The sequence below is a fragment of the Sus scrofa genome, chromosome 8, assembly GCF_054392235.1.
Source record: "Sus scrofa isolate SSC_HxYL_T2T_F1_AM1 chromosome 8, Sscrofa_HxYL_maternal_Yorkshire_Landrace_v2.0, whole genome shotgun sequence".
Taxonomy (NCBI): domain Eukaryota; kingdom Metazoa; phylum Chordata; class Mammalia; order Artiodactyla; family Suidae; genus Sus; species Sus scrofa.
In genome coordinates, this window is record NC_139390.1 from 27,395,048 (window position 1) to 27,412,671 (window position 17,624).

The 17,624-nt window shown below is 37.2% G+C and overlaps 1 long non-coding RNA gene across 6 annotated transcripts in view; it reads right to left on the reverse strand.

Annotated features, from left to right (window-relative positions):
* Window positions 1-17,624, reverse strand: part of LOC110262073 (uncharacterized) — a 453,546-nt gene that overhangs the window by 183,228 nt on the left and 252,694 nt on the right. Inside the window, exons 2-3 of one of the 6 annotated variants that reach the window (XR_014812295.1) lie at window positions 16,821-16,968; window positions 14,592-14,732 (exon numbers count right to left, since the gene is read on the reverse strand). The exons of 3 other annotated variants lie outside the window; for them this stretch is intronic. This is a non-coding gene — a long non-coding RNA (uncharacterized LOC110262073). Of the gene's footprint in view, window positions 1-14,591; window positions 14,733-16,715; window positions 16,969-17,624 lie in introns of all 6 variants that reach the window. 2 more of the 6 variants (XR_014812296.1, XR_014812297.1) reach the window with 2 other exon arrangements.

Genomic DNA, 17,624 nt, shown 5'->3' on the forward strand with positions numbered 1-17,624 from the left:
TGTCAATCCTGCCACACCACAGAGGGAACTCCACAATTCTTTTTTTTTTTTTTTTTTTTTGGCTTTTGTCTTTTTAGGGCTGCACCCTTGACATATGGAGGTTCCCGGGCTAGGGGTCTAATAGGAGCTGTAGCCGCTGGCCTATGCCACAGCCACAGCAGCGTGGGATCCGAGCCACCTCCGAGACCTACATCACAGCTCACGGCAACGCTGGATCCTTAACCCACTGAACGAGGCCAGGGATCAACCCTAAAACCTCGTGGTTCCTAGTCGGATTCATTTCTGCTGAGCCATGATGGGAACTCCCACAATGCTATTTTTTAAATGATGTAAAAAAAAAAATTGGCAGTAATTTCAGAAGCTACCAACTTACTTGTTTGTAACTGGAAATTCAGAATTCACATCCCTTTCCTCCAAGGATCAAGAGTAAGGAAGTAAAGGGAGAAGGGGAACTTCTGTGTACTAAGAGTCAGCCATAATTTGAGCCACTTGCTTTAATTTTTATAAATGCTTTCTTTTAATGTCTTCACTTCATAAAATACATTAGTTGTAGGGAAAGGGAGAAGTTCTAAAACACAGTTTCACAATTTCAGTTTATAACCTCATAATTTTTTAATCTTAGATTGGTTATTTATCAGAACACCACACATATTCCACTGCCTATCAATGTTTAATAGTATTTTACTATTGATAGGATGGACTTTGACACACACACATTCACAAATATGCATACACAAGCATAAGCACACAGCATATTCACAAGGAAATTATGAAGTATGTTGTCAGAACAAGAAAAAAGAGAGAGAAGGACTGTAATTTAGAAAGTCTGAGGGAAAACAAAAACAAAAAAAATTACAATAGGTAGCTTGAAAAGCCTTTAGATAGGATAATGAAGTTTTTTTGATTATCCTGGAGGAAGACATGTGACAGCACAGAGCTTCTTCCAACTTCATGGATGGGCAGGTCTAGCAGTGACATGCAGTGTGAAGACACTGTTGGGGTACACCTAATTTACATGCTTCAGTATCAGCTTTACTGGTAATAAAGATTCTACTTTGATTTTTATCTGCCATAACCTTTTTTTTTCTTAACAGATTTTGAACCTAAGTGAAGAAAACAGAAATACCATCCACTGAGTTTCCTCAAACCTTAATAGAATGATGAGTTTAGATTGATGACTTATTTATATTAATTAAAATGAATTCTGATCATTTACCTTTGCTATATTGCATTTTACCTTTTATGCTTATCTGTGTGCTTCTAATTGTCAAAAAACTGCAATTTCCCTTGGGCAATGAATATTACTCTCTTATTATTGTGCCTTCTTCTTGGAAGGAAATAAATAGACTACTAAGCTTGAATACTACTATGATTTTTAAGCCAACAATATGGATGTTGAGTATCTGTTATGGTCAGCAAGGCTATCATAGTTCACAACATAACTAACAATTAAACAGACTATTGACACACATTTTATTTTGTATTTTCTTAGCCTCTTTGCTGAAAACTTCATCTTGTCCTTCCTTACTCTGTCCTGTCTTCCTGCTTGAGAAACAGTCACAGTGATGGTAAATGACTTAAGCTTAAGAACAAAGACCTAAAGGCATGGGTTATTCACGGGGTCAGCTGAATGAGGACATAATACATTGGTCTGGGCACATGGGACCTGTGCAGATTGGCATGCCGTTTGCACAAGCATGATATGTCCTCTAAAGGATAAGAGTAAGAAGAACCTCATGGCCAAGTGGTTTATGAGTGGTCGTTAACAGAATATGCATTAGAAAAGAGAACCAAGGTGCAAACCTAGGCACACAGGGTTGCCACAAATAGGCATGCCATTTGCGGAAGCACAGTGAGGATTCTGTGAAATGCTATGCATAGATAGCTAACTCACATGCTAATGATTCTTAAATGCCTAAAGTTTAGAGTAAAAGCTTAACCATCTACCAGCTAAGTGACTTTTAAAATAATAGAAAACCTATATTCTGCACCTACAACCCCCTTTTCACTTGAGCACAATAAAAGCAGTGTGGTTTCTTAAGGCAGGGCTCTTGGTCCCTGAGACCTTGAGTCCCCCAGTTCCCACCTTTACTTAAGATAAATGTCTCTGTGTCTTGTTTTATGTTAACTTTTTTTCCTTAAGTTCCATAGCACCCATTCTTCAGCCCCATCCTGCTGAGCTGGTCTCGGCAACAACCATTGGGCAAATAATTAAGTACATATTTATAAATAATAGTAATACATTATTAAAACTGAGGCAGAATATTAACTCGGATTGTCAGTGTAGAGCATAGGCTTTGATGCATTCTTCCATATGGCTATTGATTAACATCTGTGGCTTAAGGGCTGCAGGGAGTAACATCCCCACAGTAACATCCCTTCCCTTGTTTACTATAGAGAGTGTACCTATGCCCAGATGGATATTAATCCCTAATGCCCTGTGACTCAGTTTTTGGGAAGAAAAGGGCAAAGAAACCATGAGACTCATAGGACATTTCCACCTAAAACCCCCATTGGATAAGGACTGATATAGGTAATTGACCAGGGCCAATGGGAGAAAATTATGTCTTTCTGGCTCCCACGTTGGTACCCCCCCATCTTTAAGGGATATAAACCCCTTAGGACAATAGAGTGTGGGGCCTCTTCTCTCTCCTCCCAGTAGCCCTGGGAGCTACTTGCTTTCCTGTAATAAATTCTTTGCTTGCTTGCTGCCTGTGTGTTCACAGAGTTCATTCTTTGCATGAACAAGAATCTGGATTCTGGTAACATCTTTCCAGCATCAGGACAATATATTTTCAGAAGTTTTCCAATACTTTTTCAAATTCTAGTTGAAGATATGTGAATATTTAATTAAAAACTTTGCCAATCTTCAGACTTTAATGCATTATAGCTTCAGTATTTGACCTAGATAGGTTGTGTTTATTTTATTATATTTTTTTAACAGGGAAAAACTCATTAATAATAGCTTAGTGAAGTAAATATATTGCCAAAATTTGATTTTTGCTGTGCAGTAAACCAAGTTAATTACTCAAATGAATCCATTAAATGTATCGTGAAAATGAGAGGCACCTCTGAATGTAATGCAAATGTAGTAGCATCCCATTTCCAGCTCTTGTGAACTAATGAGGCATCTCACGGAACTGTTCTAGTCACAAGAGGCCGGTGAAGAGGGTCAGCATCTTTGTGATCATTGTTTGACAAGGCAGAAAGCTTAAAGGGTTTGTTCTTTTTTATCAACTACGCTTTAGGTCTGCTTAGTTTCTCTACTCTCAGCTCTGTCTTCTCTCTTTTCTAAAGCCTCTTATATATTTCCTTGGGAAATAAGTGAGACCTAAGGGGTGAGTCTCAGCAATTATATCTACATGACCCTATTTTCCCAGACAGTGTTGATCTCACAGCAGTTCCGTCTCATTTTTTCCCACAGATATATCTCACACCAACACCTTTCCTTATGAGACAAACTGCAAATTGCTGTCAGCCTAGATTTTAAGAAATCAAGGTCTGAAATTAGCTGTTATTTTCAAATGTATTTATTTTATGTTAAAAGCTAAAGGATATCATTTATAAAATACTTGATGAAATAGGTGTAGAACCATTGAAATGAATGTTATCCTTTGGCTCATGTTCCAAAGATATATAACATTTGAGCAGCTTAGCAAAATACAACTTTCTAAAACGGAAATCAGTGAACATATCCTCTCTCCTTAATCTCTTTCTTTCCTACCATAGGAAATCTAGGGAAATTATAGTCCCCAAAATCACTTCCTTTTCCTTTGTTTTCTATTTGTTCTAAGGTGAAGGAGCAGAGGTGAACTAAGGCACAGAGTTTATGCTTTTTCTTCCCAGTGTCTATATAGGACATCCTCTTGATCCCTCTTCAAGCTTCAAAGTTTCTTTTCCCTAAGAAGGCAGCATTTCTGGATACTATATATAACAAAAATTTCTCACTTTGGGGGTTTGTTTCAGTTTGCATTATTCTCCATAATGTTTCCTTTACCACATCCCCCTTCTTCAGAACTATCCCAAAGTCTAGGATGTTTGTCATAGAAATTTGTTCCACTGTTGCTGTTTCTAATTCCTCGTATCACTTGCCCTATACGCAAACTCTAGTTAGGTTCCAACGCCCTTTGTGCTACTGAAATTGTTCTGGTTAAGGACCACTAGGATATCCACAGTGCAACCCAGTATCATTTTTATGCACTGTGTCATCCTCGTTGCAACAGGAAAGAGGTAACATAATAAAATTAGCATAATTCAAGGAAGGTTGAATACAGGGTTTATTTACAAAATGTAGGAAAACTCTAGAGCTATCCCAAGGATAAAACAGCATCTAAGGCTGACTAATGGTGGAGCTATTATTGACTTTAATCCTGGAATGATAATGGAAGAATTGATTTGCTAATAAAGAAGAAAAAATCATGAAGAAGGGGCCACCTGGAGAGGAGCAATGTCTTCCAGTCAAAGCACACAGCCAGCCTCAGGCCAACCTCCGAGAAATGAGGTAGGGGATAAACATCCTGACTTGACCCTCCTCTCTTCATCAGAGCTCATGCTGGAGAGCCCAGTTAACTGCATCGACAAAATTCAGAGATCCAGGAAATGATTATTCTGCGCATCTCAGCCTTTTGGGTAAAGAAGGCAGGCAAGTGAAGAAGAGGGGGATCTGGAAGGTTAAATAGAAAATATCCTCGTATCCACCATGTCTCAGGAATGCTCTACACAGGTGACCACTTCCTACTTCCTAAAATGCTTTCTTCACTTGTCCTCCATGCCAACACATCCTTCTAGCTTTCCTCTTAGGTAATGAACCAGTCCTCTTCTCCATCTCCTCTTACACTTAAAGTGTTATAGTACCCCAAGGTAGACCTTAGGCCTTCTTTTTCCATATGACCTTATTTAATGGGAGCTTTAAATATTAAAATTAGTGGTAACTTGTGATTTACAACTCCAACATGAAACTTTTTGATAGGATTCAAACTAATATACTAAACCTGGTTTTTGACATCTGTACTGTATATATATGTCCACAAAGAAAGCTCAAATTTAACATTAGAAAAACAGAACAATTACCCTTCTCTCCTCCCTTCTGTGCCCCAAATTATTATTTTCTTAATCTTACTCATCTCTCTAAATAGAGCCACCAAAGGAGTTCCCTTGTGGCTCAGCAGATTAAGGTTCTGGCATTGTCATTATGTGGCTTGGATCACTGCTGTGGCTCAGATGTGATTCCTGGCCTGGGGACTTCCACATGTTGTGGGTGTGGCTGAAAAGGAAAAAATAATAAACAAAAGCAAGTAAATATTTAAAAATAAATACAAATAAAATTAATAGAGCTGCTATCTACCTAAACCAAAAATGTAAAATCATTCTTACTTATTTTTCCATATGTATTGCAACCAATCTATTTATAAGTTCCATAGGCCCTCTCTCAAAAAGATATTTCTCATATATTTTTCTCTCCAGACATCACCATTTTTCATGTAGATTTCAGAAATAGCTTCATGATAGATTTCTCTGCTTGCTCTCTTTACCCTGCTACACTCTCTGTACAGAATCCCAAAGAAGCCCAGTGTAACCTTTGAAAAATATAAATCAGACAATCACATATCTGCCTAGAATCTTTCAAAACTTTCTCTTTGCAAATGGACTCATATCCAAATGTTTCATCTGGTAAAAATTTCTACATGACTTGCCACCTACTGAACTCTTTGACATAATCTACTCTTCTCTCAGTGGTTCTTTATTCTCCTGCTTCATGGGCCTTCTAACTATTTTTTAACAAGAGCTTTTGCCTTCACTGTTTCCTCACTCGAATGATCTGTCCTATCATTCCTGCAGGTCTCACCCTATTACTCTTTCATCAGTATCTCTGCTCAAATGTACCTCCTCAGTAAGACCTGTTCCAACCACCTAAGTTATCACCCAAGTCATACTGTTCTACTGTCTTTCTAATATTTATCAATTTTCTTGTCTGTACACTCTGCTTTTTCTGTTTCTCTTCACTAAAATATAAGTTCCATGAGATCAGTGATCTTATCAAACTTGTTCACGAGTCTAACCTCAGTATCTAGAACAAAGGACAACTCATAGTAGATATTGATTTTGCTGGATGTAGAATGAATGAATTCTTTAGTTTCATTTCTTAATTATAGTTTAAAGTAAGGGAGAAAATGGATGAGACTTTGAAAAGGAAAACCATAGGACACAGGAGAATTTTCTTCCAATCAAGAAGTAACAATGAAATGATCTGAAGGAGAATCAGAAGAAAGATGACAGGAGCTGAGAAATGTGTCTTAGATCCCCTGTCTGGGCAGAAACTTTGAAGTCAGCAGAAGTTATAAATAACCAGACACACTTAGGGGTTATTTATCACTTTCAAGGACACAAAACTGGAAAGTATCAGGCATTTTAGAGATAAGCAGAGTCCTCTGTTATATCCCAGATGTCATGAGATGAGGGAGGAATTCCCAGTAGAGAACTGAGGACTTTTAAATGTGCCACATGATAGATCTTGCAGTACTGAAACCAGAAGTGTCAAAAGCCATACTCCGTGAGCTCACTAAAAACTGGAGCCAACAGAAAGCAAACCATGAATTCGATCAGGTACAGACTTCAACAATGGATGTCAGCACCTTGCCCCAAAGAAGATGGGGATTAGTCATTATTAGATGCTCAAAGACAAGAGAAAACAAGTCACTCCTGGAGTAAGGCACTGAAACAATCAACCTTGAGACTCATTTTGCAATTGCCACAAGAATACATGATTCTTAAAAACAAACATTCTACTTTCTCAGGTGTGGTAATCCTGGGTGCAAATTTTCAGCCAAATTTGTAAAATACAGTAGCTTCTTCCTGCAATAAATTTACCTAGCTTTCAGGAATTAAGCAAGTAACAACATAGATTGTAAGAAATAGCCTATAAACAAATCCAGCATCTGAATAGCTTGAAATCATTCTCTCCTTGAGATGTGCATCGTCATAGTGATGATGATTAGGTGTGTTCAACTGTAGCTTAGATAAAGTCATCAGATCTAGGCTTCTTTCAGCTTTTATTCCTAATTAGTAGCCTCAGGAATACATGGCTACTACCTATTCTCTGGTTTAGTTAAATCCCATAAATACCAATTAATCATTACTCATTAGTCAATACTGACACTGAAGTATAGATGTTTGCTCTAGTACTCAGTTGTTGGCCAGAGTCTCATTTACCTTGGATCTGGTATCCTCCTATAAATTTCTCAAGTCAATGTTACAAGGGGTATTTGACCAAAGGTCTTTTAGTATTTCAAAACGTAGATGAGAGAAAAGAATCATCTATTTACCCTCCCTCAAGTTCACCTCCTGATCATTGTCAAAATCCTTTTGTTAATATTTCTCAACATTCTCTTAAAAATTACAGCAAATTTTACAAGTTTTAATGCATAATTATAGATTTAAAAGATACAAAAATACTATCAATTGTTACCATTTGTATCAATCAATGAATTAGAAAAGTAAAATGTTTATTGCAATCATACATGCTTAATTTTTTAAATTAATTAATTCATTCATTTTTGCCTTTTAGGTCCACAGGTGTGGTATGTGGACGTTCCCAGGCTAGGGGCCGAATCAGAGCTACAGCTGCCAGCCTATGCCACAGCCATGATCCATGCTGCATATGCAACCTACATCATAGCTCATGGCAACACAGGATTCTTGACTCACTGGGCAAGGCCAAGGATCAAATCCACATCCTCATGGATACTAATTGGGTTAGTTTATGCTGGAACTCCCATATATGCTTAATTTGTATTTGTATTTTTTATTTTTTTACATTACTCAACGAATTTTATTACATTTATAGTTGTACAGCAATCGTCACAACCAAATTTTTTAGCATTTCTATCCCAAACCATCAGTTAATTTTTAAAATATTTTCAGAGTTCCCATCGTGGCACAGTGGAAATGAATCCGACTAGGAACCATGAGGTTGCAGGTTCTATCCCTGGCCTTGCTCAGTGGGTTAAGGATCCGGCGTTGCAGTGAGCTGTGGTGTAGGTCGCAGACGCGGCTCAGACCCCGCGTTGCTGTGGCTCTGGTGTAGGCTGGCGGCAACGGCTCCAATTCGACCCCTGCCCTGGGAACCTCCATATGCTACCGGAGCAGCCCAAGAAATGGCAAAAAAGGACCAAAAAAATAAAATAAAATAAAAATAAAATATTTTGTAGCTAGTTAGATATTCTCCCTCTCCCTTTTATCCCACTTATACATTTTAGAGATACTAGCAGAGGCATACAACACTCCAAAATTATGTTTTTTTAAACTTACCACTTTTCATGGATATCAATCAGGGATTTTAGAGCAATTTAAAAAATGTTTTTCATCCTGGGTTGTCTATTGTAAGCTTTATTTTTCACTTCTCTCTCTAAGTAAAATTATAAATTCTTTACCAAATCTTATAGCCTTGGGAATCTTGAGTCATTATTTTGATTATTGATTGCTAAATAACAAGCCCCCTCAAAACTTATTGGCTTAAAGCAACAACTTTTTATATTTTTATCTGTCCTAGTTTTATGAATTCACTAGGATATGCTGGGAAGCTGTTCCACTGATTTCGCTTGGAGTGTCTCATAACATTGAAGTCAGAGGGCAGCTGGTGCTGGAGTCACAACAATGATGTTGGGACTACCGTTATCTTTACCCATCATTGTATAATCTCAAGGTCTCTGCTGTCCAAGTGGCTACGCCATAGATCTCTTCATATCTTCAGCAGTGTAGTTATACCTCTTACATATTATCTCTGAGCTTAACGATAGTGAGCATGCCAAGAGAGAAGCAGCAGAAGCTGCCTATCATCTTGAAGTCTAGACATATAGATGCTGCAGTGACCCCGCCATAGTCCATTGGTCAACATGAATTACAAGCCAGCCCACATTCCAGGTGTGAGAAGACTATACAAGGGCTAAATACTGGCAAGTATGATTTATCAGATGTCTTCTTTAAAAACTATCTACCATAATCATATTTGATGATTTCTTTTCTACTGGCACTCTGCATATCTTGAACCACATTCACAACATCAGTCATTGATGAAGGAACATGTCATCATTTTATTCAAAATTTCACAACTTGAACACATCTGTATTTACTGATTTCATATTCCCAAGTAACCACCTCCAGAGGCCAAATCAGGTTATTTGTCTTGGTATTACAACTGCCTCTGAGCCACAATTGGTGGACATCATAAGGGTCTATTTTAATTTATTCTCAGAATCCCCACAAAGATTTCCATAATTACATTCTACAAATAGAAGTGTCAATAAATGTTCAGTTATCTAGGACCCAATTTTCAGTCTATACAACAATGTTGTTGGACAAATCCCAAACATTAACCTGGAAGTAAGAGTCTAATTCTTCCTTCAGATACACTTTCCTCATTTCTACTCATTGAACAGATTCATCTTTTTCTTCCTCAACCAAGGCAAATAGCAGCAGACTTCCAAATGACATTGCAGTCTTTATTATGAGACCTCCATCAGTCAACCAGACAGCTTGCTTCATATGAAATTCATGAAGAATGTTTAGAATTTATATTATTCATCAATGGTTATTGGCCATTTTTCTGGGAATTCTATTGCCTATATCAAAGCAGAGATGTGATATGACCTATAGGATACATAGGTGGCATAGTCCAGTAATCTGTTTCCATATTATCAGTGAGCTTTGCTGAACTGGCCCATCCTTATTGCAATGTCTCTAATATAATTATGACAGAAAAGATATTACAGTTCTCAGATTATTTGACGTTCTCTCAGTGGGGATGTTTCAACAAAGCTCATTAGCAGGTTGTCATATGTCCCACAAAGGAGTTATCTCTATGCACTGTATCAGGTAACTTATGAGCCCAAAATTTCAATAATCACTACTGTGGGAAAATGTTATATTTCTACAGTAGACTCCATTATCTATTTGTCTACATAGCAGCCACTTTCAAGATCATTTGTGCAATAGTATCATATAGGCTTAATCATGTGGGTTGAGTTCAACCTGCTGCACGTCTATATGTGTTCCTGACCACATTTCAATGTGTGGGTTCATGTATCGGGGCTAACAAGAGGTTCAGGGAAACCATGTAACAGGATTTTTCTTGGGTCTAATGAAATCCAAATGTTTTGATTATAAATTATGCATTTTTCTTATGAGTAGCTCCTGGTACAGATTGTAGTGTATTCTATCACTTCTGAGGAAAGTCATGGAATGTTCCATATGGCCACAGACCAAGTTATTTCAAACTGAACTGCTTGGCCTAGGCCCCGTCATTTAGCCTGATCTAGTCATATACATCATCACAATTCTTAAATAGTTTATGAATTTTTCCTCTAAGAGAGAAACTATCATGATAGCAAAAAATGAATCAGCTTACTTTTGTCATGAGCCAAATTTATAACTCATCTCACTGGGTTGGGACATATTCCTGAGGAACCTAGTTGGTGGATAATCAATACATGCTGGCTTCCTTCTAAGATTTGCATGGAAAGAAAGGCTTGACCAAGTCTCTCAAAACATACCAGCATAGTTGACTTTAAATTGTTAGACTTACTTAAGACCAGCATAATGTATAACATGTAGAGGACACTTTGTTCAAATCGAATAGCTTTGTTCCTTTAATTTGTTTATAAACGTGATAATAAGAGTGGGATATTTGCAAGAAATACTAGCACCATAACATAAAGCACAACAGACAAGTTATTGGATTATCTGTCTATTCCATTCAAAATTATGCCCTATGAAATTAAATATGATAATTCTAATTCTCAAACTCTCAATATCTATTACTTTTTTCAAATGCATTTGATTAATTTCATGTCTACTTCTAAGAACATAAATTATTACATATATAATAAACTTTTTTCCAAATATATTTTTCTTTACTATCTATCACTAAAAAGTCACAGTCTTTAAAAAAAAATAATTTTTATCATTTCCTGAATTATATAAAGGATTAGGAAGGATTACATAATTTATCTTAATATGTATATTATTATAAAGTAAAGAACTTATATAGGGGAGTTCCCGTCATGGCACAGCAGAAATGAATCCGAGTAGGAACCATGAGGTTGTGGGCTGGATCCCTGGCCTTGCTCAGTGGATTAAGGATCTGGTGTTGCCGTGAGCTGTGGTTCAGGTCGCAGACTTGGCTCGGATCTGGTGTTACCTGTGGCTGTGGTGTAGGCCAGCGGCTACAGCTCCGATTAGACCCCTAGCCTGGGGACCTCCATATGCCACAGGTGTGGCCGTAAAAAGACAAAAAAAAAAAAACCCTTATATACACATGTGTAAAAAAAAAAAAAAGTGATCAGAAAATAAGTCTGAAATCAGCACTATTTTTAAAAATTCTTACCCCAGAGGCTACAAACAGACTACAATTCATTCTCAGATGAATTCTGAGAGATAGATAAGGAAATTGGAGCTATAGGTTTAATTTTTTTCATTATTTTGAAAAAATATTATATGCTGTTAAAGTATACACTATGAAAATATGTGTAAATTCTTTGCATTATTTGAAAAAATATTAATGTAATTCTCAATCAAGTTGTCAATTCAATGAGGAATGGCCATATATTTCCTTAGGAAGAAACTGGTTAGGATCACATCATCTACTCACATTTACTCATAGTCATATATAAACCTCAAGAAGGAAGAAAGGAAGGAGAGAAAGTAGGAGGAAGAAAAAAAATAAAGAAAATAACCCACAGGATAACTTCTTTTATCATTCAATAAGGAATACCAATGGATCAACTGATGTAAAGAAGACCCTCTCTGTTATAGATTGAGTGTGTCTGTTCCTCCAAAATTCACTTGTTGAAGCCTTAACTCCTCATGTGATAATAGTCGCAGGATGTAAGGTTAGGTGATGTCATGATGCTGGAGCCCCCATAAGATAAGTGATGATATTTCTTCAAAAGAATAACAGAGACCAGGAGTTCCCGTCGTGGCGCAGTGGTTAACGAATCCGACTAGGAACCATGAGGTTGCGGGTTCGATCCCTGCCCTTGCTCAGTGGGTTAACGATCCGGCGTTGCCGTGAGCTGTGGTGTAGGTTGCAGACACGGCTCGGATCCCGCGTTGCTGTGGCTCTGGCGTAGGCCGGTGGCTACAGCTCCGATTCAACCCCTAGCCTGGGAACCTCCATATGCCGCGGGAGCGGCCCAAGAAATAGCAACAACAACAACAACAACAACAACAAAAAGACAAAAGACCAAAAAAAAAAAAAAAAAAAAAACAAAACAAAACAAAAAAAAAGAATAACAGAGACCAGAGCTTTTCTTCTCTGCTCCCACACAGAGATCATGTAAGCACAGAGTGAGATTGTGGTTACCTACAAGCCAAGACGCCTCAGAATGAAACCTGCTTTGCTGTCGCCTTGATCTTGGGCGTCCCAGCTTCCAGAACTGTGATAAATAAATTTCTATCATTTAATCCACCAAGTCTATGTTATATTATTTTGACAGTCTAAGTAGACTTAGCTATTCCCAGAGGTAACTATGTTCTGAGTTGCAGCAATTGAAGGTTATGTGAACCTGAGAAAGGTTTTGTTTTATCTATTTTATTTTATTTTATCTTCTTTAGGGCTGCATCCATGGCATATGGAGTTTCCCAGGCTAGCGGTCAAACTGGAGCTGCAGCTGCCAGCCTATGCCACAGCCACAGCAATGCGGGATCCGAGACATGTCTGTGACCTACACCACAGCTCATGGCAACACCAGATCCTTAACCCACTGAGTGAGGCCAGGGATTGAACCTGTGTCCTCATGGATGTTAGTTGGGTTCGTTAACTGCTGAGCCATGATGGGAACTCCTGTTTTATCTCTTTTAAATTTGAGACTGTTTCCCAGTGTGAAAGAAGATGGAATGGAAAATAAGATAATAATGTTTTCTCTGTATAATTATATAATAAATAATGAAACACATTAAGTGTCTGGAACATAATGGATACTTTACCTCCCAGGAAACTTTTCCCTTGAAAATGCTAAACCAATCCTCCCATTACTTTCTATTTTTTAAATGTCTTTTTCTGAAACATATCATGTCTCTTTTCACTTCTTTGGCATATCTGTACTATTATCAAAATACCCAGATAATTATTACAATAATATTTTCATTCAAGTCAGAAAAGATGTTTATAGAAATAACTCATTTTAAAAGTCTGATGTGCATTCTGAAGAAATTAAGCACAATATTTCCCTGGTATCCATAAACACATTGGCATTTATCAATCAAATTGGTAGAGGGGGGCTTGCAAGTATGAGATCAACTAGGTGAGACATGAGAGAAATGGGGGATCTGAAAATCAGGACACCGGGTTTTGTTTCTTGGGTTTGCAACTTTCTTGAGTATAAATATCTCTGCCCCTAATTTGGGCAGGGTTGCTTGAAAAAAACCAAAAATTTCTCTGGTGATCACTTTAATGTATCATAAGACCCCACACCCCACCCCCTCAAATGACATCCAAAGCAGAAGTGCATTTTTAAGTTTCTGCTCTAGCATTTTCCCTGAGTTTTCTAATGTTCTTTGTTATCTCTCTAATGTGTTGTATTTTTATTATTAAGAACTGTTTTATTTTTATTATTATTATATTGTTGTGTTACTTGCCTTAGCCAAATATTGCAATATTTAGGCATATGTTCTTCCTTAGAAAGATTATTATTATCACACAAATAATAAAGTGCATTCTAGCCCTAACAGCAGCTTTCTTCCATGAAGGCATAGTTTCTTTATTCCTCTAAAGAGGACAATATGTCATGAATAATGAAGTGTAACTCCCATTTGGGTCACAGTTTCAGATGTAAAGAGATGTGAAGAGACAAAAAGTGAGACTAACAACAGGAAGTCCTTGTGTATCTTTTCATCTTCTAGCCTGTCAAAAACATGGAAGTTTGTACTGAACACAATGTCTATAATTACAGTGCTGGTTGCCAAGAAGAGTTACTGTGTCTGTTAAAAAGATAATTACAGCTACTTTACAATTCAAATCTGTGTTCAGTTACCTTGTGAAATCCAAATGAATGCTAATCTGACCTTATGTTTCCAAAAGGCACTATACATTTTAACACTTTTTAAAAAATTGTATTACTGAGGATGACAAACACTCACATCTTCAAAACGATTACACATAAAACAAGCACTTCAACTACTACCCTGAACACACTAAAGAATTTCAACAACCATGCAATTCATCTCTCTGAAGCACTTAACATTTTCACATGCCTCAGATATGGCCACTTACTCTACAATTCAGAATTGGATATATGTGTTGGTGAGAATCTAGACAGAAAACAGATGGCACACTCAAACCGGGTAATTCAAGCGACTTTAATAAAGGTGGTCTTCCCAAGGGTAAATTGAGAAAAGGACCCAGAGTCAATGCAGGTTCCTGGGCCGCAAGAGCTGAAGCCTTCTGACCTCTAGGAGTAAGTGGGCAAGAACAGGAAGCAGCTATCAGAACCAAAACAGTGAGAACTGTTGGGAGAGGGTGGCTACCCTGGATGTGGAAACAATAAAGAGATTCACTAACCTGGCGAAGAGAAAACCAAGATAATACATACTCTCACCTCCTTCATTGTTGACTTCTCTTCCACTGATGTGTTCCCTGAGATCAATTCCACTAGGAAGGCAGAGGGCAAAGTTTAGCTAGATATTCTGTAGATGCCAGCCTTCAAGGGCACAGGGCAGAATTAGAAAGGATGTGGAAACTGGGGAGGAAGAGTAAAATACTCAGAGCAATTCAGAGTCAGTTTAGAAACAATGTTCAAGTAATGATTGCAAAACAGTTTTCTATAGTACCATAATTCCAAATGTTATAAAGAATTTAACTCCCAAATTGCCCTGAATCAGTTATGATAGGGATATTTTTCTATAGTATCTAAAAATACAATTTGCGAATTTTGCCTTACCTAACACTCCCAACAACTGAAAGGTAGCAGTTGTTTTCAGCACACAATGACTAAACGTTGCTATAAGACACCGAATCAAGAAAAGAATAAAAAATGAATGAAAGGGTAAATGCTATAAAATGAACGTTAGTCATATTTCTCTTGCTAAATGCCAGACAATGTTTTAAGCATCTTAAATGTATGACCTCATTCAATCCAGAAAATATGTGTGATTATATGAATTACACATCATTATCAGTATTTATTATCCCTATTTCCCAGATTAGTAAACTCCATCGGAGCAAGGATCCTGTCCAAGATTACACTACTGGGGTCAGGATTCATCCCTAAGCCATTTTGTGTCAAAATTATCCTTAAGCCGTTCGCATTAGATTCAAATTTTCATCAGGATTATATTTGCTGAGTGATTTAAGCAAGAAGTAACATCACAGAAATAAATACTGTGCTTGGATTCAAATGTAGGCTGTAAAATAAATAGAAAATAGATAGATGTCAGTTGATGTGAATGGAATCTTTCTAAATTGAATGTATATTAACTTTTATATACCCTATCAAGGGATCATTTAGAGATAATGTCAATAAAATAGAGTTTTGTCATAAGATAATGATCTCCTGCTGTTACATCACCGTAAATGTGAAGCCAAGTTGTTTACTTTCGAAGCAGGAAAAATCAATCTCAGAATTATGTTCTATAACAGTGATTTTGTTCTATTATACAAAATGATGCATGTTGATTTAATAATTTTGCCTGATAGATGTTTGAGGGGGAAAATGACAGATGTTCCCTGCACCATTGTGAGTCAGAATCTTCTGTCAGGCTTAGAAAATAGACCTGTTGTATGTTTTACCTAATCAGAAATAGTCATCCATAAAAGTGATGAGGTTGTACCCCTGCTGTAATCTGCACCTTTGTGAATGAGATGATTTATGACCTATTAAGTGTGCTGTGGTTTTTAACTTTAATCAGGGAAGAGTGGTCAAGCAGGCAGCCATAAGGTCCAAGAGAGGTGGGTATATACAGTACTTAAGAATTTGAACTGACAGCAAAATAACTAGAGAAAGGTCTATTGCACTTGGTAATGATTAGGACTCAACTTTCATTTTAACTCCAGGTGGAACTATAGTCGTCATTTACTTGGGTCCCAAATAGAAAAACATTTCAAAGTTTCACTTAGCCTAGAGTGCATCCCAAAACACCTAATTCCCAGAAAGACTTAAAATATATATATATATATATATCTGTGAGAATATATTAAATGAAACCTTGTGCGTTAATATTTGTGATTGTTTTCTCTATATTTATTCATTATTCATTTCATGTTTACAACCACCTGGAGAGTTAGACAGCTCTAGAATGGTTGGCTGAGTAAATTGAGGAATGAAAAGAGAAAAATCAAGAAAAGAGTTGGATCTTCTCATTCCTACTCCATGTACTTGCATTCAGTTGCACCACAATGCTCTACTTTCTTGAGGAACTATCTGCTTTTTAATAATATGTAGCCTGCCACAGTTTACTCTTCTCTAAAGCAGCAAATACCTACTACATGATTGGAAAGAAGTCAGAATTGTCATGCTATTGCGTTCCCTTACAAGGAAGAGAGCATGCTTTTTTCTCCCCATTATCTACTATTTCTCCAACCATCTATACTTCGGTTAATATTGTCTCTACCAGAAAGAAGTTACTTGTACTTTTTCAACCTAGCACAGGAAATGAGATTTGCTGCATAAGCAATCATCCCAAACCATTGTGGTTTACAGCAATAATGATTTGATCATCCTTACCATTCTTTCTGTTGACTCTGGGAAGATATGCTTCCCATGGAAATCGGTGAGGTCACTCAAGCTGAGCAGACTTGGCTGGGAATTCTAAGGAAATCTTTCACATACCTGGAGCCTTAGTGCCAAGGGCTGATGAGGGTGACTATTCTTCTCCACTGGGTCTCTATCAGCATGATTCCTTAGCCTCCAGGGCTTTTCAACAATGTCTCTCTTTGCAGAAGAAAGGCCTTAACTTCTTTACAACATGGGAACTAGACTGAAAGAGAGCAAAAGTAGACTCTTACAGGTCATGTAAGGGCCAAACCCTGTCACATTCTATTGATAAAGGCAAGTAACAGATATCAAAGAAATAGAAATATTCTCCACTTCTTAATGGGCAGACATACAGGAAGAGCATAAATCATTGATAACCAATTTACAGACACGTTATTGCAAACCTGAAAGGAATTTTCCCGTGATTCCATACCAATGCTCTTTCCATCCCATCTCTTTCCATATACAACTTTCATATCCAGCCTTACAAGTATATACTGCCTCTGATTCTTCTGTATCCAGGCTTCCTCTGACTCCTTTACTTTATCCAGCATTCTAAATTAATTCAATTTGATCTCTGGAGCTGGAAGGTGAATGGGGCCAATCTTGGGGAAATTTTTTATTCCCTTCTCCTCATCCATTGAGATGGATGTGGCACCCCATCTTAAATTTTGACATGTTCATCTTCACTGAAACAAATTTACTATCCTCAATATATCATTTTAGGAAAAAAATAATATTTTATTTAAATCTATTATATAGTCTTTTAAGGCAGTGTTTACAAATGAACCAGTTTGTGTGTTTTAGGAACAAATTTATTGGGAGTTCGTTTGAAAGTCTGCAGTTGTAATATTTTCAGTCCTTAAGATAGTGCTGTGA